Source organism: Poecilia reticulata, chromosome 1 (genome assembly GCF_904066995.2).
Source record: "Poecilia reticulata chromosome 1, P_reticulata-male-v2, whole genome shotgun sequence".
NCBI lineage: Eukaryota > Metazoa > Chordata > Actinopteri > Cyprinodontiformes > Poeciliidae > Poecilia > Poecilia reticulata.
Window position 1 is genome coordinate 23682701 of NC_088830.1, and position 22099 is coordinate 23704799.

Below are 22099 nucleotides of genomic sequence, written 5' to 3' on the forward strand. Positions count from 1 at the left end.
GAACTTCCACTAAGTAGAAGACAGAATAAATTCGTCCGTTATTTGTGTCCTTAATTAACAGCCACACGCAACACACTTATTCTCTCTGCGTCTCTCTTTGACTATTGAGGTTAGCGTTTCACGCGTCTGTTCGATTTGATGCTTTTAATATTCTGGGGTGCCCTCTTTCCTCCTTCCTCAGTCCTCTGCCTTCCTGCACTAGAGTCCCCCTCCCCAGTCCACCGCCTGTTCGCCTCACATTTTACTGGGCCCAAATTCGGCTGCCACCATGGCAACCCAGGCTCCCAGGGAACCTTGTTTGGGTACAATCCAAGCTGCCTCCAGGGTGGCACTAGCTGGTGTTGTCTCCGACAATGGGCTGTCACTGTGGCAGGTTCCTACGACAAGGCCAGCCCGGTTCTGGCCCTCCACAGTGGGAGTGCTAGCTTGCCGTCCGCCGGTAAATAAATACGAGCTAACATGACCTGCCGTATCCGGTGACATTAGCTAAAGCTTCCACAACTTAAAGCCTCGGCAGTGAAACACAGACTAGGCAGGGGAAGGGTTTTCACCAGCACGCATATTGATGTGGCATGGCTTGGTGCCCAGTGCTGCCTCCTACATAAAAGAAAACTGGAGAGGCAGATGAGAGAATGAGAGGGAGAAAGGCAACAGAGAGGTGTATTTTCAATGTATAATATATGAGTGTATATGCTTTTCCACACAATGCCTTTTTTTTGTTCAGCGTAAATATTTTGACTTATCAGTATCAATATTACTGTATTATTTTCCCGATGGGAAATTTCCTCTGCAGCCAGGTGAAAAACAGCAACAACAAAACAGACACGACCACTTTACAACACTGGCAAACACATTAAAGAAAACTCAAGGGAAAATATATATGTGTGTATTTCAGAAATACAGAGACCGCATCTTTAAAAATTTTTTTTTTCTTTGGTTTGTTTGACATTTCATTTTTGTGCTACATTGAAACATTTTAGTGTGTTTTGTATTTTGAGAGTGTATTCTTGTGTGAAAATGAAGACATGGCCACTGACTTTACTAGTGAATTGCACCTATTATGTGGGAATTTTTTAAGACGACAAGATCTTTAAATCATTCAAGGAATTATTTCATCACATGCAAAAGCACGTACAAAGTCCTTTCTACTGTCTGAGAACAGCAGTAAGATTTAGATCTGAGTCGTATTCGTTGTTATCTTGGCTTTCTCTGATTAGAAGTTCTTGTTAGACCTAAGATGTTGGACCATTCATCTCCTGACTTCCCAAACAATACCATAGCTGAAGAAAGATGTGCAAGTGTTAGAAGGCAGACAAATCAAGGCTCTCTGATTCTCTTCCGGGTCTGAACTGTGAATTTTATATCGGATAATTTAAACGGGGTTTGTTCAGAAAAAAAAAAAGCAAATTTCTAATATTTGCCTTCGAGTTATAATTCCATGCATCATTATAAGCTAAAAGCAAATTTTCACATTGTAAACTGAAAGAAAAGAGATTTTTCTACTTTTATTTTTATTTTTACCCCCACAATGTCTCACTTTAGGCCTTAATCTTTTTCTAGCTTCGTGTGATTCTCTGGGCTGATTTGCACTAAACCAGGCTGCTCCCTCTGCAGCTGTGTGTGTATTGCAAATTTTAACTGCATGCAGACCAGGTGGGGAAACACTTTTCCTCTGCAGGGAGCGGATGGATATCTCATTGTCCTGTTTTCTTAAGCTATGAGTCAGTATCCATAGCAGGTAATGAGCATGTAATTGCTAGTACCCCAGCACTTGATGACAATTCCAGCTCTGAATTTGTTTGACCAGAGGTGAATATTTAAGATATGTTTATTAAAGTTATACATATTAAGCCGTTAAGCTTAATATGGCAAGTTTCGGATGGTTCGATTTCTTACAATTTCATAGCCTCAGTGTTTTTTTTTTTTTTTTTTTTGCTTCTTTCTTGTCTCTCTAAAGAAAAACGTAGTGTTCCTTCACATAGTTAGTTCAGAAAATGGCAGAGAGACAGAGGATTCGTCATGCGAGGTGTGTAATAAAATATGGTGTGTGATCCATGACGGTGCAGTGTGCGCGCTCAGACGGGAACTAAAGAACTCTTTTCTTGTTTTATTCCCCCCTTTTTTCCTCGCTGCTCCCTCTGACCGGTCTTAATTTCGGGGTTAGATTGAGGATAGTGACAGGTTAATGAGCCCCCTTTTCCTGCAATTACAGTGGTCTTTCCTACCGTCTTTGTGTCCCTTTTTCTATCTGTGTCTCAAATTCTCTAGTTCAGCAGTATCTGCTCATCATTTTTATTTTTATTACTCCTAAATAGTTTGCTTTCCTGCCTTGATTCTAGAGTTTTTCTTCAAGAATAATGAATATCTGAAGTGCTGGCTAATAGTTATGATGGTCAGTTAGATAAATTGTAGTTTGTAAAGGAGTGAGAGTTTATTTAGATGCTGCTTGTTCTTAGCAGTATGTTATTTTTTCCCTTTTTCCATTTTATTTTTGGTTGATTATTCAACTTATTCCTTTACTTTAATATTAGCTGCATTGGATGTTCTCAGTAACATAAAAACCCAATATATTTATGTGCGACTTAATGGAATAATAAAATAACACTGGAAACTACAAAGGTGCAATTTTAAGCACAATATTTAGATATAAATGTTTTGTTGAGGGGCTTTAAATGTTTCCTTTTATTTTAAAAACTCCTAAATTAACTTCTTTACTCTTAGCTTTAATTTGTTTCAGATCTTTGTGAACATGCGTATTTCTCTAAGTTGAACTCCTCTCAGTTACCCGTCTTGCGCCACACTCTCAACATTATCCTGGGGAACCTTGGTATTTATTCTTTGTATTTGTTTCCTGTCATGTGGCGTGAAGTGCCTCTCTAAAACAGAAGAGCTTTTCTATATCTGTGTTAATATGTTGAACTGGAAGTGAACATGAAACAGAACATGATTTCTTTTCCTTTCATGGTGTCTGGCTGCAGCTTGTGTTTAGTTTGGTTGCTAGCCTACACTGCTTTGGCCATTACTATAAATGAAGTTAAATTGTTAAGCATTTGGTTGTTCACCCTGCTTTTTTTTTCTTTATTCCTTTGGCTCAGTGCGTTTATGCAGACCAAAACCTTTTATCCTGACTCAGGTTTTATTCTACAGACAACAGGAGTTTTAAAGGTTGTACACAGTATACTTTAATTTAAGGCTGCCTGCTTCCTTTTTAAGATTGGGTTTTCCAGCTTTATTAATTTCAGTGTATTTTATTAAGGATGTGTGGGTGTTTTCTTATGAATAAAACCTAATTGTAAACATGTTACTGTCAAGGCACTTGTACAGCTTCCAGCTGAATGGTCGCCAGCGGTTTGAATAACCAAAGGGTGGCTGAGTGAGTCAGATTAAAGCTCTGGTGGTCGGCAAGCAACCAACTTTTTTTAGTAGCCTCTAACAGCTTGAACAAAACACATTTCTACAAATCTTGGAGTTTTTTTTTTATTATTGGCGATCAAAATAGGGTATCACATTAGTTGTTACAGAGCTGTACTCTCCGACGGTAAATGTCTACCTTAGGTGATAATGGGAAGCCACCTCCTTGTCTGGCAGCAAATGCTTCACATCCTTCCTCCTAGCGTTGTGCCAAGTAAAAGTAAGTGAGAATGCCAAATGCTTACCTAGTGCACAGCGCTAATGAGTCCCAATCTGGGCTGATCCTGATTAATAGTCAGTCCCAAGCATCCTTAAAACAGTGAGGCACCCAGAGGTAACCCTTCTTTAGATCGGCCAGCCTTGTGGCTCCCCTGACAGAAAGTCGCATGTGGAGGAAGATGGACGAGTTGCGGAGTTCTGACTGTATGCGACACGTGTCGCTGTTGTTGATTAAAAGTTGTTGTTGTAATTACGGGGCTTAAAATGCCAGGTGGCGGATGTGTCCCAGTAATCCCCTATCTAATTTCGAGGTCCAGGGGTGAAGCTCTTAATCCGAAACACACGCATACGCTCACTCATAGTTCTGCAAACAGGCATGCTCATATGCACCCTTACATGCACACTCACCAGATTTCCCCACGCACATACGGACATATATTTCAGTCTTCTGTGTTGATTCTTGACATTCCGAGAAAACCGAGGGCACTGTCATGTCTGAAAGTAAACTCATAAAGCGGATGAAATCAAGAGTAACCATGTTCAACTTCGCAAGTTTACTTTGCAGATTTCTTTTTGTCAATTTTTGTTTTTCTCTGCAGTGTCTGTGTTTATGACTTGAGGCATTTACAGGTTTACTGGGGGTTGTTACTAACAGTCAAGCCATATAAAGGTACATTTCAGATAGAGGAAAGTGGCAGGGAGATAAGAGACGTAACTAACAGCCCCACCCTTTACCTTATTTCACCCCTGCTCCATGTGCTCTGCTATAAGTGGGTCAGCCGCGCAGAGCAAACATAGCGCATAGTGGAAAGCTGCAATATAACAGAAAACCCTTAACTTTTCTGTCTATAACAATCAAATAGCATTTCATGTAGCTTTATGTGGAAAATTATCTGCAAAAAAAACCAGTTTTGTTCTAATTTTTTTGTTTTTGAATATTTTATATACTTTTATGCTGTGTTCATATATCAGTATGTTATGAAAGTTTTACGGTTTAAACCAGGAACAATTATTATTTTTTTTTTTTCCTGGTTTCAAAACCTGCTGATATTCTTAAGCTCAGCTTGGCCATCTTGCTCTTCCTGTCTGTCTGTCTTTCTTTCAGTCTGAGTTTTGGTGTCAGGTGTAGAAGCCATGTGTTTGAAAGTATGTGAAGTAGTTTACAGCCCAAGCTGAGAAGGGGGGAGGAAGGAAGGAGGCATGCAGGGAAAGAGCAGGAACCGCCTTGCCCCGGGCGTAGGGTCATCTCAGGTGAAACGGCTTTCTGGCTATGTGGGTGTGGCGTCAAATAAGAGGGAGGAGACAAAGGAGGAGTCCGTTGACACAGACCAGGACAGTCAGAGGGTTTTCAATAGGAAAATCTAGTTCATAAATTAGAAACCCAGTTCCCAGTAAACAGGGATTTAATGTACAAAAATGTTCCACATTTAGTAATTGAAGTTAAGATAGTGAAAGAAGAAAGATAAAACAAGCTTTGACTGCTGTAGATGCAGCAAGAGCGCCTAATAAAGGAAAAATATGCGTCTCTGTGATACGTTAAGTGAGCAGAACAGTGTTGTGAACTTTTCATAACAGCAGCAAGATTTGTGGTCAAACTTAGGGCAGTGAGAAACTTTAAGAAGACTCAAATAAACTCAAGTTTGGCTTGGGGTCAAAGGTGACAAGTGACTTCCTAAATTTAGATATGAAGAGAAGGTGGAAGGAAGGAGAATAAAAAAAAAAACCAGAACATTTCTGAAGTGGCAAAAGAGTGGATAAAAGTCTGCAGAGAGTGGAGGAACGTAAAAGATGAGAGTGTTTCTCTGCTGCGCGGGTTTCTTGAGGTCATAGTACTGAATATCACTGAGGAATGTGGAATGCTGAATCGCTGCCAAGGCAAACACACCGGCCGCATCACCACCACCGCCCCAGTGGCTTTCAAGGGCTAAGTTATACACACACACATGCGCACGCACACACACACGCATGCACCCCCCCCACCCCCCCCACACACACACACACACACTATCAACCATATATTATATGTGTGGATAAGCACATATGGCACAGTTGCAAAAAAGGGCTGATGGAACACATGTATGAAGCACTTGTGTAAACATTAATGCTTGTAGGAACTGCAGAATCTATTTGTTGTAATTGTAGCTGACACTATGGTGTTGCACTTGTCAAAGACAAAACTTAGGTGTTTTTTTTTTTTTTTTTTAAGACAGTTTCCTGCAGGTGTGATCCCTCGACTGGAATGTTCTTCCTCCAAACTGAAATCTACATTTGCAAGGAATTATATTAGACACTATAAGCATAGTTAAAATCCAGGGAGTTGTAAGTTATTGCAGCTGCAGCGCTCACAGGAAATAGACACAAGTAAAAACGTGCATCTCCATTAACTCACTGAGTGAGTGAGTCATTTACTGCAGGTTGGACAAACTTGTTAAAACACTCACACTTGTGCTGATCCAGTGACTCATACGCCATCCACATACACGCGCACGCACACGCACACACACACACACACACACACACACACACACACACACACACACACACACACACACACACACACACACACACACACACACACACACACACACACACACACACACACACACGCTGAGCCAGCATTTGATGTGTCAAAGATTTAGGTTGGATCCACCATTGGCTAAAAATAAATGCAAAAGACGGAGAGCAGAAACCACCTTTGAAAACTTCACTTTCAGCTCAAATGAAAAATAAAGTGCTAAAAGAGAATTCTGTTTTTCCTTCAGGTGCATACTAAAGTCAAACAAAATGTATTCCGAGTATTTGCAGTTGATTGAATTAGGGCCAGATGATTACTTTTAGATCTAGCAGAATGAACCTGGCAGGAAGGATACGCTGGTTTATAGCAGATGCAGAAAGAGTAGACAGAGTAGAAAGGAATGTTTCTGTTGTCGCTGTACCCAGCATTTAAGGTGATTTACTTACCACTGCTGCACTTGGTTTGTGTAAAAGTTAACAAGACAAATTGTGTCAATTTACAGTCATTTCATTTAGCTGTAGCACATTTAAAGACTGTTTGTGTCACCTTGCGTGTTAGTGCCTGAGTATGTTTTACAGACGTTTTCTTTTCTACCGCCCTCCCTCTGTCTTGGAGCATGCCGGGGTCAGAGGTCATTACAACTAAGCCGGTCTGCAGTTCTTTGATGTGGTGCGCCACACAGATGCTGGCATGCACTAATGCGCACATCTGCACATGTATGCACACCAAGGTCATGTCAAGACAAACAGCCCTTCACACTTAGTGCCTTGTGCCTTCATATATTCTTTCTCAAGGTCTTGACAGCCAACAGGGAAAAAAAAGAAAAACAAGGCCAGGGTTTTGCTGTTCTGCACTTGTGCTTTGAAGTGATCTCCTGTTGCCTACAAGCGTATTTGAAGGTTTCAACAACCCCGCTTAAGTAACGAGAAAGGTCACCTGTGTGAGAAGCACATAGAACCGGTCCATCGTTTCAGATGGCTGAAAAAAGTCTAGTATGAAATGGAAAATGTTATTCCCAGCTCTGAAAAGGAATCAATCAGAAAGTTTAATTGAGGACAGATATTAAAATTAGCTTATGTACCACATAAACAGTACATATATGATAAAGATGACATTATTGTAGCTAAAATAATTATTTAAACTGTTACTGCAGCAGTAGGAATGAGTGGCAACTCCAATTTTGTTTAAATTAAAGCAATGAAATTATGCATTATTTTTAAGTTGTTTGTGCAAGTACTACAAACTCTGTTAATTTTACAGAAGGTTATACCGTGAGAATCTCATACCTTCCCATGCCTCATGCTTCCATGGTTCTGTGAGAATTTGCAACTTGAAATCTGCGCCCACAATACTGTAAAAATCCTGGGACATGTTTATTTTTTTAATAACTATGATCTACACATAAATTACCAACATTTCCCCCTACAGAGACCAGAATTTATATATATTTTATTTAAAGCCACCACTCATTATCTAAAATTAAGCAGGTTTGAGTGTTTGTTCACACCACAGAAGTTTAAATGAGGTCTTTTAATTTGTGCAAGTGCTTGTCTGCACACATATGTATTTGTTTATGTGGTCGCTCACACATGTACAGCCAGCATGCATGTGTGTTTTCTGTCATTCTGTCCACACCCTGTCATCTATCGCTCTCTCCCTCGCTCCCTCCATCCCTCTGGTCTCCCTCTCTCCCCCCCCTCACTCTTGGTTGTACAGTTTAGAGAATCAGGCCTGGAGTCAAAAGTGCAAGTGTGCCGCTTGGCTGATGAGTCACTGAGATTCAGCCCACCCCACACTCCACCCTCTCCACTGTTTGTAAATATGTGGTTTCCTTAATTGAATGCAGCACCAGTTCCCAACAACTTTCATTTCTTCTTTTTGTGTGTGTGTGTGTCTGTGCACAAAGCGCGGCTTTCGAGCCAGAAGGAAGACAATGGCACACCGCTGCATAAAAATCCCACATCATACATACGATAACAGAAGCATCTACCAGCACATGTACAGATGTTGCCATGAAGTAAAATGATCTAGACAAGTTTTGTATCTCTTGTAACACACATGGACACAGAGCAACTCGAACATCTTTCCATAATTACAGGCTGCATAGTCCCAGTCTAGAGGCTGTGGTTTGGCTGGTCCTCCTCTCTCCCCATTAAGACACTAAGCAGCGTGTGTCACTCAGTACTTGGACGTCTCCTCCCCTGAGGTGGCAGCTTGGGGCCAATAAATGTTCACTTGAATAAACAGACATAGACAAACAGTCGTTCTCTATGAGCATCGTACACTGTAAGAGTTTGACGCTACCGTAGGCTGTTTCTTGTCTGCGCATTTTCTCGTACTGCTCTCTACTCCGTTTACACTTTAAACCTAAGAAATTCTATAAAAAGGAACCAGTTGTGTCTTAAGGAGGAAAAACACCTTTAAGGTGTAAAAAGGCCTGATATATCTTCCAAAAAGAAAACCTTTTAAACATTTGAAATCTTCTGCATGTGACTATTTGGTTACACTTACTGTAGTTTAGCTGATAAGCCAAGAGCCATCATCTGTTATTTCGACCTTTGACCCAAAACTTGCCTTGACTAATCTACCAGAGCAGAACCAAAAGTAAGCCTCTCTAAATCTCTCTCAGCTTCATTTTTTTTAACTCTTACCATCTCAGCACAGATTTAGTCATTTAACTTCTAGGTACTTAAATATTTTGAATGTAACTAATTGGATTATATCTTCTTTAACAAGCCCAAAAGCACCATGTGCAGAATTAAGACTCTTTTTTTAACCTATTTTTACCTCCATACCTTTGCCCCTGTACTGCTGCCTTGATTTAACTTAATGATGCATGAGCCTTTCAGTAAACAAACATGAGAAGATTTTCCCCAGATTTAGGCTTATTGACGTCATCTGAGCAAATCTAGATGGTGGCCCAGACAGCAAATCCTATATTACTTCTCACACAGTACATTCATCTTTAAACTTGAGTTTAGTTCACAGTAGGGTGCTTAGGAAAATGTAGTTGTGTTTTACCTTTTATCTACATTGTGACTTTGAAGTCTAAACACAGCATATCAGTTACTTATTCTATTATTTCTTTCTCAGTAAATATTGTTTGTGTGATTAAACTGCCAAAATATAAACTTCTTGTTGCTCCATAAATAGCACAGAGCTGGTGTATGGGAAAATACCACAGGACTGATGAATCAGATTTTTAAAACACCACAAGTTTATAGATGGATAAATTAGTTGGAGGTTCCAGTTTAAAAAAATTTTTTTTTAAATCACAGAAAGAAGTTTCTAAGTCTTTGAGTGTCATTTACTGCAATGCATTTGGTGTGTGCACAGTTCAAACCTTGTGGGAAAGTGTTTAACCTTTTCTTTCATTTACAACAACTTAGAATCAAGCCATTTTAGAGAACAGCTCCAAAATTGTAAGTCACGCCCACAAACTTTATTTCATCATAATCCTTAGATTTCTCTGTATCAGATAAACCAGGGCATACCCATATTCACCACAATCTTGTTACATTACAAAAAATGCGAAACATCCTACCAGGTTTTAGTCCGAATGAAACAAAAATGTCCCCGCTGTATATGGAGACTATGATAACAGACAGAGAACGAGATATTTGGGTTATCCTAAACTAGAAGCATAACCTGAGGTAATTTAGCCAATGCTGGTTCCAGTAACCTCTGAGGGAAGTACATTTTGTTTGTAATAATTTAAATGACTGAACAGATTTGTGGGAAACTTTGCAGATGCATTCAAGGTGATGCCATAAAGCAACCATTTCGTAAGGTAATAAATGGATGAAGGGGACAAATGTTCTTCAATGAATCTAAAAATGAATAATCCACTGACACATAAAATAAATTAAAATGTTGCTGAAAATTCTAGTTATTTCAGAAACTTTATCACTAAGTGAAACACGTGATCTTGAATAACTACACATAAATGGATGCTTAAAATCCTTTATTTCTGCTCTTACAGGTAATGAAATCAAAACATTTTAAATCATAATGGTACATCAGACCATTAAAAATATATTTACTACAGAAATGTGGGTTTAATGAAAAGCATGTTGAATACCTACTTAAAGGTTGTTAATTTAAAAGACACCTTTAATCTGACAAATGGGCCATATCTGAACACATATTCTATTTTATTGAATGTTTAGAATATGTTTTTGTTTTTTAAATCACTATTGTGCTGCTAATAGTTAGAACAGTTAGCCTGAAATTGTACATATTTCTTTCTAAGTTACATAAAAAATAATTTACAAATGCTTTTAAAGTCATGTCTTTATATCCACCTTCATTTCAGTGTTTATTTTTTTTGCCTAAAATTTGTACAACTTGGACTGCTGTATCTTTTTGTCTCATCTACGCCTGTGTGCATTTTTTTGGTGTAGTTTTGGATGAACAAAGTTTACTAGGATTGTGGGGCAATAGATGGGATGTGGGCATCACTGGAATGGACAAGTGGGGCATGGACCCCTTTTATAACTGCTTGTTGCTCTGGTTTGATTTTTCAAACCCTATTTGCACCCTAAGCAATCATTTATGTTTGGATCACAATAATTTGATCTCCCTATGACTCTCCAGACCGTGCAGACCCGTATGGCATCAGACTCATGACCCTGCCTGGTGTTGGTAACGACCGATTAATCGACTGGTGACCGTATCCCTCAGTCCCAAAGCAGCTTATCCTCCCCAGTGGACAGCCAAAGCACCCTGTGATTGTATGTGTTACACATGTACGAAAGTGTTTGTGCAGCACTTCACTGGTATAGTACACCTTCCTAAAACAAACCACGAAAGAAATTCTTAAAATACCTTTGCAATATTTATAATATCTTTGATTTCATATGGAAGGCTGCAGTATGACTATTGGAGTATTTACAAAAAAGTAAGATGGACAAAAGACTTAGTAACTGGGAAAAAAAACAAAACAAATGCAGCTGTGCAGACACACTCAGATCAGCACACATGCATACACATTCTCACACAGACATTGGCTGTGACAGTAAACACTGTTTAAATCCACTCGAGGATTACAAATCCACTTATAGTGGGTCAGCTTGACCATGTCAGCTGCATTTCCCACTCTGATCCAAATGCCCTTTCACACTGCTTCATGTTGCATATTTGAAAAAAGAAAAAAAAGATCATAATTAAATCCAGTGTAGCTTGTCAAAAAATGTGCAAAGTCCATGAACATGTTCGTTACATTATGACACATTTGCTTTCCGTGACTGTTGCTGATACTATGAGCTTATGGCTTTTTGAGTTTAAGGACGGTTATGGATTTTGTTTTAGGTCTTCTATGGTGTATTAGAAAATGTTTTCTTGCATTCGCACTGCTCATCCAGGTCCCCCCTCCCCATGCATTTGACAGTTGGGATGATCAGAAATAGTAAAAGATAAACAAATGAAAGAGTGCTACTAAAAGAAAAGGGTAGAGCTTTAGTGTCCATGTTTTTTTGTATAAGGGGACTCTAATGAAGGAATACGTTGTCTGACTGAGTAATGATACATATGATATTGACTTTAATCACATCTGTTTATGTGATTTCATCTCCCCTCATTCCCATTAGACCTCCCCTAGTTCTTGGAATGGTCTGCTGCCTGGTCTGCCAAAAATAATCGCTTGTTTGCTGCTATTTACTTAAATCTGTCAAAGAGGCACTGTTGGAGCCCGTGCTGTTATGGTTCTCTTTTGCTCTATGAGTACAGGACGGGTGTGTGTGACAGAGAGAGAGCTTACACTTGCCAATGTGTGTAATATTCTATATACTGTTCTCTCAGTTGAGTGAGAGTCCTGCGTGTCCAGGCGGTCGCAACCAGTCGGCATGCTCTCCTCTACACACATCTAGACATCTAGGGCGAGATAGCTGCAGAGTGTGATGTGCCTCAGTATCTGTGTGTAGAAACCTGACGGAGACTCTGGGTTCAACCCAACGTCTCGGTGTGAGACCAGAGGACTGTGAAAAAAAATACACCCTCAGTATTTAACACATGCACACAGCACTTCAGGAAAGCAAGGGAGTGACAGACAGCGGTGTTTGGTTGAGTTGATTAGTTTGGATGTTTGGCTTGTCATTTCTTACTTTTTTACTTTACAAGAGTTGAAGGAAGGGAAGACTAAATGGTCAAAGAGCATGCAAGGTAAGAGCATGCCAGGGAGATGTCATCTCACACCTCCCCTCCCTTTTTCTTCCTGTTATATATACTTTTTCTTTTTCTCTGTCTATATTTTTCTTAGCATTTCTACCAATCCCTCTCTTTCTCTCTCTCATCTTTTCCTCTCGCACTTTGAGGTCTGGAGGCATCACATGCTGCTCCCACCTGGAGCTGTGTCTAAAATCATCCAGGGATATATTGGTTGTTATTAATGTAGCCCTCACTTAAGCAAGGTTAGTAAATAAGTGAGTTTGGGTTCTTTATTTCAGTATACTCTCTTGACTACTTAATTTTAATCTCTCTCTAATACTTTTGGATCAATCAGCATTGGACGTTACTAAAGTAAGTTACACTTCACACCATGTAAACCATACAAACCCTCCTTTAATTAGGCAAAATAATAATAAAATAAAGAAATGACAGGTTTTGGGTTTCAGGCAACACAGAAAAACAGAGTATTACAATGAATCTGCATATACCCCCACTGTTGTAAAACCTAAATCTAATGCCGGCAGAAAATACACCTTACGTTGCAGGCCTGTGTAGATGCTCGAATGTAGGAGTCCCACCGACTCAACAGTCCAGAGCCTCTTCACTCAAAGAGCAAAAATATTAAAGTGCAACTCAGTACCTTGATAATCGTGATTTCCCACAGATGAATCCTTCGTCCTGTGGTCCAAAAAGACCTCTCGGCAGCCTGAAGAAACAGCAGTTCACGAACGATGCAGTTGTGTGGTTTCCATGTGCTCTCCACGTGCTCCACCAGGCCCTCAGTTCCCACGTTGCCAGAGGTACTCTGAGCGACACGGGCGCTCAGAGTGACTATCTGGAGTCCGAGTCCTAGTTTCCCACGTAGCCAGAGGTACTCCGAGTGACGCGGGCACTCAGAGTGACTATCTGGAGTCCGTCTCTCGTTATCCTGTCCGGTAACGATCTTCTGTAGCCCTTTAAGTTTCACTCTAACTGCGAAACAGCAGCTTACAGCAGTCCATATTAGCGAACAGCTAGGTTAGCTTCGCTCTAGCTCTCGAGTACATACAGCGACAAAGAAAACACAGTCCAACAGCTTCTCATTGAAACTCTGTGTCCTGCTAACTTGCATACTGTATATTTTAACTTCTCCTGACGACAAGTTTGTGGTTACTCACATTGAAACCAGCTAACTGCTCCTTCTCCGCTATCTCCTCTCATGCCGAACCAAACTCTCACGCTCAACCCAACTCTTCTTCTCTTGTTCTTTCTTTTCTTTTTTCTCCCTCACACCTGTGCTACCTTCACAGACCGTACTCCCGTAGGAAAATACAATTTTCGCTGGCAATTCCCCACAAAGTAAAGATAACTTATTTTAAACAATGTAAACACATTATTAATAACTTTATATGAACTTTAAAATGTTAATTGAAATAAAAGGATAGAATAAATGAACTTATTCTTACTATTTATTATCTTAAACTTCTCATGTCTTTACTATACGGGTTACACCCTCCCCCCACTAAATGTCTGGTGTCCTCAACAGACTACCAAAGAACTACTAGAACTTCAGGGATAGGATGAACCTCATGTAAACACCCATGGCTCTTAATCTTTACCTATAGTAATGACAACCCCTCGATGGATAATAGTAATAGGTTGATCATGAGCTTTCCCTGGCTCATCATAGGTTAATCGAACTACTGGTTTAATATGTCTCTTAGGCCTTAATTTAGGGGTGTCATACAACTGATTACGAGTTTGTGGTTTTGGAATTTTGACAGATGGGCCGGCTCTGGAATTCAAATCAAGTTCTGGGGCAGAATCTTGTTCATCTTCTCCAAATTGATCAGGCTCCTCTTGTATATCCACCACTGAGTTTGCCTCAGATTCACTGCCTTGAATGGATTCGCCATCCTCCAGTTGCAGTTCCCCATCACTGCTATCAGTAGAATCCTTTTCATCAGCAACAATGTCCTGTTCATTCACACTGGCCTCTTGTGCCGCCTCTTCAGACATGAAATTGTGTCTCAATCCTTCTTTCACTCTCTCTCGAGTGTAGTAACGTTTTTGAGGCTGATAGTACTCATATTCAGAGGAAGAATCCGAATCCAGGAATAGTTGAGGTTCAGACACAACTGTAGCCTGCTTTGGTGTCTTGATTTTTGTTTTTTGTCCGTTGGGACAATGCTGGCCCTCTCCAGTGGTTGGCAATCTCACTTGTTGGTCAATAGGAAGGATGTGATCTCTGTGGATTGTTTTCAGATGACCACTTCCGTTCTCTTTCTTCAGTTGGTAGACAGGAAGATTGGGCATTTTTCCAACAACCTGATAAGGTATAGGACTCCATCTTGTTTGCAACTTATGCCTCCCTTTTAGACCCCAGTTCTTTAGCAAGACTCTGTCTCCTACTTCTAAAGCCTGGAAACCAACTTTTCTGTCATAAGCCATTTTATTCTTTTGATGGACTTTGTCTGCTGTCTCCGACGCAAGCTTGTATGCTTGATGGAGGTCCTCCTTCAACTTTGACACATAGTGCGAGTGACTCTCATCAGATTTGTCAGTTGTCGTTTCAAAGCACAGGTCTACTGGCAATCTGGCTTCACGACCAAACATTAAAAATAGGGTGAAAACCCAGTTGCATCACACCTAGTACTGTTGTATGCGTGGACCAAATAAGGAACATGTTGGCTCCACTGACGTTTCTTTTCAGTGCTTAGAGTACCCAACATCGAAAGCAATGTTCGATTGAACCGCTCTGGTTGAGGGTCTCCTTGCGGATGGTATGGGGTAGTCCGAGATTTTCTTATCCCCATAGTCTTCAGTAAGTCTTTAATCAGGCGACTCTCAAAGTCTCGTCCCTGATCAGAATGGATACGAGCTGGTAAACCATAATGGACAAAAAACTTATCCACTAAGGTTTTAGCCACTGTTCGAGATGTCTGATTCTTTGTTGGAAACGCTTGAGCATAACGTGTAAAGTGATCGGTGACCACTAAAACATTACTCATGCCTCTGGAATCGGTCTCCATCGAGAGAAAATCAATGCACACAAGATCCAATGGACCACTACTGGAGATCTGATGAAGTGGTGCAGCTTTCTGGGCAGGAGTCTTGCGTGTTATGCACTCGCCACACCTTTTAATATGTTGCTCAATGTCTTGCATCATCCTTGGCCAGTAGAACCTCTGACGGAGTAAATCCAGAGTTCTCTCTATGCCTAGATGTCCCGAGTCATTGTGTACTGATCTCAATACAACATCATGGAAAATCTTTGGCAGGACTAGCTGATGGACCTCCCCACTTGAGTGACGCTTAGTGATGCGATAGAGCAGACCATCTTTTAGTATGGTCAATTTGTCTTTCTCTCTTTTCAGAAGCGAGAGCTCTGGATTGGTGCCAGACCACTGATTAAGCTTAACTGCCTGGATAGCTGGACCAATGACTGGGTCATCTTTTTGCGCCTGAACCAGATCAGCTTTTGAAACATGCTCCAGAGACTGCAACTCCATTCTCAATGGGAATGCATAGATGTCTGGTACGCATTCTGGGGGAGCACCAGTTTGGTCTACACATCTGGTTGAACACTCAGGGTTTTCTAGTACCTGTAACCTTCCGCAGATGGATTTAACAGCTGCCTCAGGTATAGTCTCCCATTCAGTGCCAGCATCAAAGTTCCTCGAGAGGATGTCTGCATCGATGTTGTGCTTGCCTGGACGATAGAGAACATCAAAGTCGTATGTAGACAAAGCAGCCAACCATCTATGTCCCACTGCATTGAGCTTGGCAGTGGACAGAACATAGGTCAATGGGTTATTGTCAGTACGTACTGAAAAGCGTGCCCCGTAGAGGTAGTCATGAAAGCGATCCACCACCGCCCACTTTAATGACAGGAACTCAAGCTGATGTATAGGGTACTTCTTCTCAGACTGACTTAGTTTCCTACTGGCAAATGCAACCGGCCTTAGTTCCTCTTCTTGCAGCTGGTATAATACAGCCCCCAGTCCCTTGAAGCTAGCATCCACATGGAGCTCGTAGGGCTTTGTAGGATCAGCGAAGGCTAGTACTGGCGCATGTGTTAGGCAATGGATAATCTGATGGAAAGCTTGTTTGCAGCTGTTATCCCACCGTTCTCCAAAGGGCTCTGACTCTTTCAGATAGGACTTATTGAGATCTGGACTCTTTTTCTTACTCTTCTGGGTTGGAGCATAGCCTTTTGTCAGTTCAGTGAGGGGTCTCACAATTGCTGCATAGTTAGCAATAAATCTCCTATAGTATCCGCAGAAGCCTAAAAAGGATCTTAGAGACTTTAGGTCATGGGGTTGAGGCCAGGTGGTAACTGCCTCAATCTTCTGCGGGTCAGGAGAGACACCTTGGGCAGACACAATATGTCCAAGGTACTTCACCTGCGGTTGACAAAATTGGCATTTGTCCAGAGAGAGTTTCAATCCGGCTTCCCCAAGACGATCCAGGACTTTAATGAGTCGCTCCTCATGTTCCTCCAATGACTTTCCAAAAACAATCAAGTCATCTAAGTATACAAGGACTTGAAGGAGGTTCATATCTCCCACTGTTCTTTCCATTAATCGCTGGAAAGTCGCAGGCGCCCCCGTTATTCCTTGCGGCATTCTCTCAAATTGGAAGAAGCCCAGTGGACAGATGAACGCCGTCTTCTCCTTATCGTCTTCTGCCATGGGAATCTGGTAGTATCCACTACGCAGGTCGAGCACTGAAAACCATTTACTGCCAGACAGAGAATCCAGGGCTTCATCAATGCAAGGAGTTGTGTATTGGTCTGGGATGGTCCGACTGTTAAGGAGTCTGTAGTCTATACACATCCGTATTGTTCCATTTTTCTTTCTAACTATAACAATCGGTGAAGCATAAGGGCTACGAGACTCTCTAATTATGCCAGCACAGAGCAACTCTTGCAGATGTTTCCTTACATCCTCAATGTCTGCAGGTGCAAGTCGACGGGATCTTTGACGAAACGGCCTAGTGTCAGAAAGACGGATAGTATGCTCAACGTTCTTTGCAAGGCCCACATCCCATTCAGTAGTCGAGAAGACGTGGGGGTGTTCTGCTAGTTTCTGTCTCAGCCGGTCTTTCCATTCCTCAGGCACAGGCGAACCACCAAAGTCAATCTGGTTACTGTCAAATACTGCCCTTTCATGTTTTTGGCGTGGCACAGAGATGACACTTTCTGTGCGGTAAATGTGACCCATGACGGTTCCGATAGGAATAATGGTCTCCCTGGCAGACTGGTTCTCGACCAAAATCCTAAAGTTGTTAACTTGTACTGCATGTGAAGGCACCACCATAGGTTGCAACAAGATATCACCTGGCAAAGGAGCTAATGGAGAGGAGTCAACCATCAGGATCTCTTTGCCCAGAGCCTGCTGAAAATTAACCTTACAGGTTATCTGCACCTCTTTCCCTGGGGGTAATGACAATGGACTGGATCCCTGCCAAATCACACAACCAACCTGGTCATCTTGGGAGCCCAGGGTGATAGAGTGTGTGGGTAAATTTAGCGTTTCACCGTAAGCTTGAATGCCCAGAGTTCTAGTGATGTCCCGCCCCTCTTTTCTGCATTCCTGTACCAAATTACGGACATGACTGGTGTTGGTACCAACAATAACAGGAATCTGCTCTTCTTTTGGGCTCGGACAGATGAGGGCAAGAACCGGCACTGTATGTCTGACACCGGTTATTTCAGCAGGATACTCAATGTCCACCACCGCATACCCAAGGTAGGGGTAACTGACATTGGACTCACTTAGACCCCAAAGATCAAGGCCAGTGACTGGGTGCAGTGGGACAGAGGACAGATGGGTGTTGTACCAGGACTCAAATATTATAGTGACCTGTGATCCACTGTCGAATAAGGCGTTACAGGGCTGTCCATTCACTTTGAGTGGTACAATGCTGGGTGGTCCAATCAGTCCTTCAGGAATTCCCGACGGAGTGGGAGAAGTCAAAAGACCCTGCTTAACATTGCAACTGGTGTCAGTGGTATTACTTGATGAAGCAGCTGGACTGTCTTTCATTGTTCGTATAGTCTGAATGAGCTTTCTGATTACCTTGTTCTGATTTTCAGGATTTTGACACTTTGCCACAAAATGCCCTCTTTCTCCACAACGGTAACAGAACTGCTCCTCCAAAGGTGGTCTGTTCCGATTGGGGGTTCTTGTGGTTGATGTAGCTTCTACTGCTGTCACAGAAGCAAGTTGTACTGAAGGTTCTGGAGCAGTACTTTTTTGGGCTACCTTGTGCTGCAATTTTCTGACTTGTTTCTTCAATGCAGCCAGTTCTTGGGTATCACTGCATTCGCTGGACTGCACTTGGGACACAGATGACACCCTTTTTTCTTGGACATCAGGGGACTTAGACATGCAGGTGGCAAGCTTAGTCTTAAGCTCTTTAATTTCAGCTTTGAGATTTTGTATTTCTGTTGGGACTGTCTGAGAAGGTTTTGTTTGTACAAGGTGGACAGATGAATTCAGTTTTCTCCTCGATGCCTCATACTCTTCCTCTATGCGGATCTCACTTAAGAGCTGGAGGAACGTTGGGGGTGAGGACTTTTTCTCTCTCAGACGCAGTTGAATTAGCATTAGGTCAGAAACAACCGCCCCTCTTAGAAGTTGCTCTAGACGAGCTTTGTCTTTGTTATGACTTGTTAATCCTCCCCTCTGAACAACTTTAGTGAGGGCCCTCTCCAAGCGCCTTAGGAAATCCGACAGCTTTTCACCCGGTTGCTGTTGCAATAACCGGAATGCAAAATAAAGATCATCTCCAGATTCAGCATTGCCAAATGCACTTTCCAACGCCTCCAGGTATTCATCGGGACCTGCCTCGGGGTTGGACTCACGAACAGATTTAGCAATCTCTAACGCTGGCCCCTTTAAGCTTTCCATCAGCCTGCGCCTTTTCTCCTTGTCAGTGCAGTCACTTTCCTCGACCATGAGCCATGCCTGTTCCAACCAGTGGTCAAATGGCTCCTCATTGGGAGGAACAGGCAGGTTTCCTGAGAACAGCCTCAAACGCCGATAACCACCTTCAGCTTGTGGTTTACGTGTCTTCTCCAACAGATCGCCCACCGCTTGTAATATAGACTCAGTAGAATTTACGGGGGAATCAGAGTTGTGCCGTGGTGGAGTAGAGCTGGAAAATAAGTTTTGTATATCTTCCATAGTCTTTCCCTCAGTGTTCAGGAGACTTTTCACCTTTTGAGCGAAATCATCAGATGCGGCATCTCTATCCAGAGTGATGATCGGCCATCTTTGACCACTGTCCGGCTCCAGCACTTCCTTTGGTGCATTTTCTCTGGGTACATTTTCTCTGCATTCACAGAGCACCATACGGCAGCTCAAGGAGGTGTGGAACTGACGGCCTCTGACCCTGACTCGCCCCAAGCATTTAATTGTCTCTAATGTTCCTTCTATCTTGGCTATCTCCACTTCTTCTGGAACCATTACCAAGAGAGCCTTAGTTTCTTCCAACCCTTCGCCCCGACACCACCTTTTCAGTTCTGCAGCTAACCCAATGTAATCTGCCATACTTAAACCACAGAAATGAAAAATATGAACTTGCTTGCTCAATGCTTCAAAAAGACCCAAAAGATCCCAGCGGTGCCTCCAATTTATGTAGCCCTCACTTAAGCAAGGTTAGTAAATAAGTGAGTTTGGGTTCTTTATTTCAGTATACTCTCTTGACTACTTAATTTTAATCTCTCTCTAATACTTTTGGATCAATCAGCATTGGACGTTACTAAAGTAAGTTACACTTCACACCATGTAAACCATACAAACCCTCCTTTAATTAGGCAAAATAATAATAAAATAAAGAAATGACAGGTTTTGGGTTTCAGGCAACACAGAAAAACAGAGTATTACAATGAATCTGCATATACCCCCACTGTTGTAAAACCTAAATCTAATGCCGGCAGAAAATACACCTTACGTTGCAGGCCTGTGTAGATGCTCGAATGTAGGAGTCCCACCGACTCAACAGTCCAGAGCCTCTTCACTCAAAGAGCAAAAATATTAAAGTGCAACTCAGTACCTTGATAATCGTGATTTCCCACAGATGAATCCTTCGTCCTGTGGTCCAAAAAGACCTCTCGGCAGCCTGAAGAAACAGCAGTTCACGAACGATGCAGTTGTGTGGTTTCCATGTGCTCTCCACGTGCTCCACCAGGCCCTCAGTTCCCACGTTGCCAGAGGTACTCTGAGCGACACGGGCGCTCAGAGTGACTATCTGGAGTCCGAGTCCTAGTTTCCCACGTAGCCAGAGGTACTCCGAGTGACGCGGGCACTCAGAGTGACTATCTGGAGTCCGTCTCTCGTTATCCTGTCCGGTAACGATCTTCTGTAGCCCTTTAAGTTTCACTCTAACTGCGAAACAGCAGCTTACAGCAGTCCATATTAGCGAACAGCTAGGTTAGCTTCGCTCTAGCTCTCGAGTACATACAGCGACAAAGAAAACACAGTCCAACAGCTTCTCATTGAAACTCTGTGTCCTGCTAACTTGCATACTGTATATTTTAACTTCTCCTGACGACAAGTTTGTGGTTACTCACATTGAAACCAGCTAACTGCTCCTTCTCCGCTATCTCCTCTCATGCCGAACCAAACTCTCACGCTCAACCCAACTCTTCTTCTCTTGTTCTTTCTTTTCTTTTTTCTCCCTCACACCTGTGCTACCTTCACAGACCGTACTCCCGTAGGAAAATACAATTTTCGCTGGCAATTCCCCACAAAGTAAAGATAACTTATTTTAAACAATGTAAACACATTATTAATAACTTTATATGAACTTTAAAATGTTAATTGAAATAAAAGGATAGAATAAATGAACTTATTCTTACTATTTATTATCTTAAACTTCTCATGTCTTTACTATACGGGTTACATTAAGCTTTCTTTCTGGTTGCCAAATACCTCATCGCTCAAGTGCACACATGCACATATGCATACACCACCTGGCAAAATGAAGCAACTATTCTCCCGACAGAGGCAAGACAATAAAAGAGGGGGAAATAAAAAATACCCCTCTGATTAGAAGTTGGGGAGTTTGTCATAAATCTTCTTCTGTTGATGGCAAAATGTTAAACACATGTCAAAACTTCGTCCTTACCTCAAAACTTGCAGAGCTATTTTTTTAGAAGGTAAGAGTGCCGATCCCACCTCACCCTGTGGACCAATGCTGCTTATTCTAATTTCAAGCAATAATAAATCTATTAAATGACAATATGTTACACAAAGAGATTACATAATCAAATTTGAAGTTGATGGTGTCTCTGAAACCTGGATAAACGGCTCCCCTGTAAAGAAAAATAAGCTAAACTAGTAGCTTTTATGAATGTTTTCTTTCTTACGTCTTAGGTTTACTTAAGGTGTAATTGTATTTATATAAGCACCAGCAAGCAGAATAAACTACATGGAAAAAAAAAAGAACTTTCATTTAACATGGCACTAACTGAAGAAATTAAGCAAGGTTTATTTAAGAAAATGCCATTCAGACTGGCTAAGGATATAGTTTGACTTTGAAAATAAATATATGTGTAATGATTAAAGCAGAAGGCTGCTGGCTTTCTTTAAGCAACACTTGTTATCCTCTTGTCTAAGGTTCTTCGCATTTAATTTGTTCACTTTTAGAGCTTGCAAATATCCTGAAACCATAAAGTAGCTTCAAACAAGATTGACTTCCCAAGGAATATTTAACAATACTGAATTGTGAGGTATGTAACAACAAAACATACATTATTTTTCCAAGCTTAATAGTGTTCTTGCTATAATAACACGAGGC

The 22099-nt window shown here is 41.5% G+C and overlaps 1 protein-coding gene and 1 long non-coding RNA gene across 17 annotated transcripts in view; both read left to right on the plus strand.

Moving 5' to 3' along the window:
• The window catches only part of nfixa (nuclear factor I/Xa), a 136594-nt gene that overhangs the window by 56714 nt on the left and 57781 nt on the right, over positions 1-22099 (plus strand). The gene's annotated exons all lie outside the window — the stretch shown is intronic.
• Positions 5607-21320, plus strand: LOC145552435 (uncharacterized). The gene is made up of 2 exons (XR_014088483.1): positions 5607-12532; positions 21209-21320. It is a non-coding gene; the product is annotated as an uncharacterized LOC145552435 (long non-coding RNA).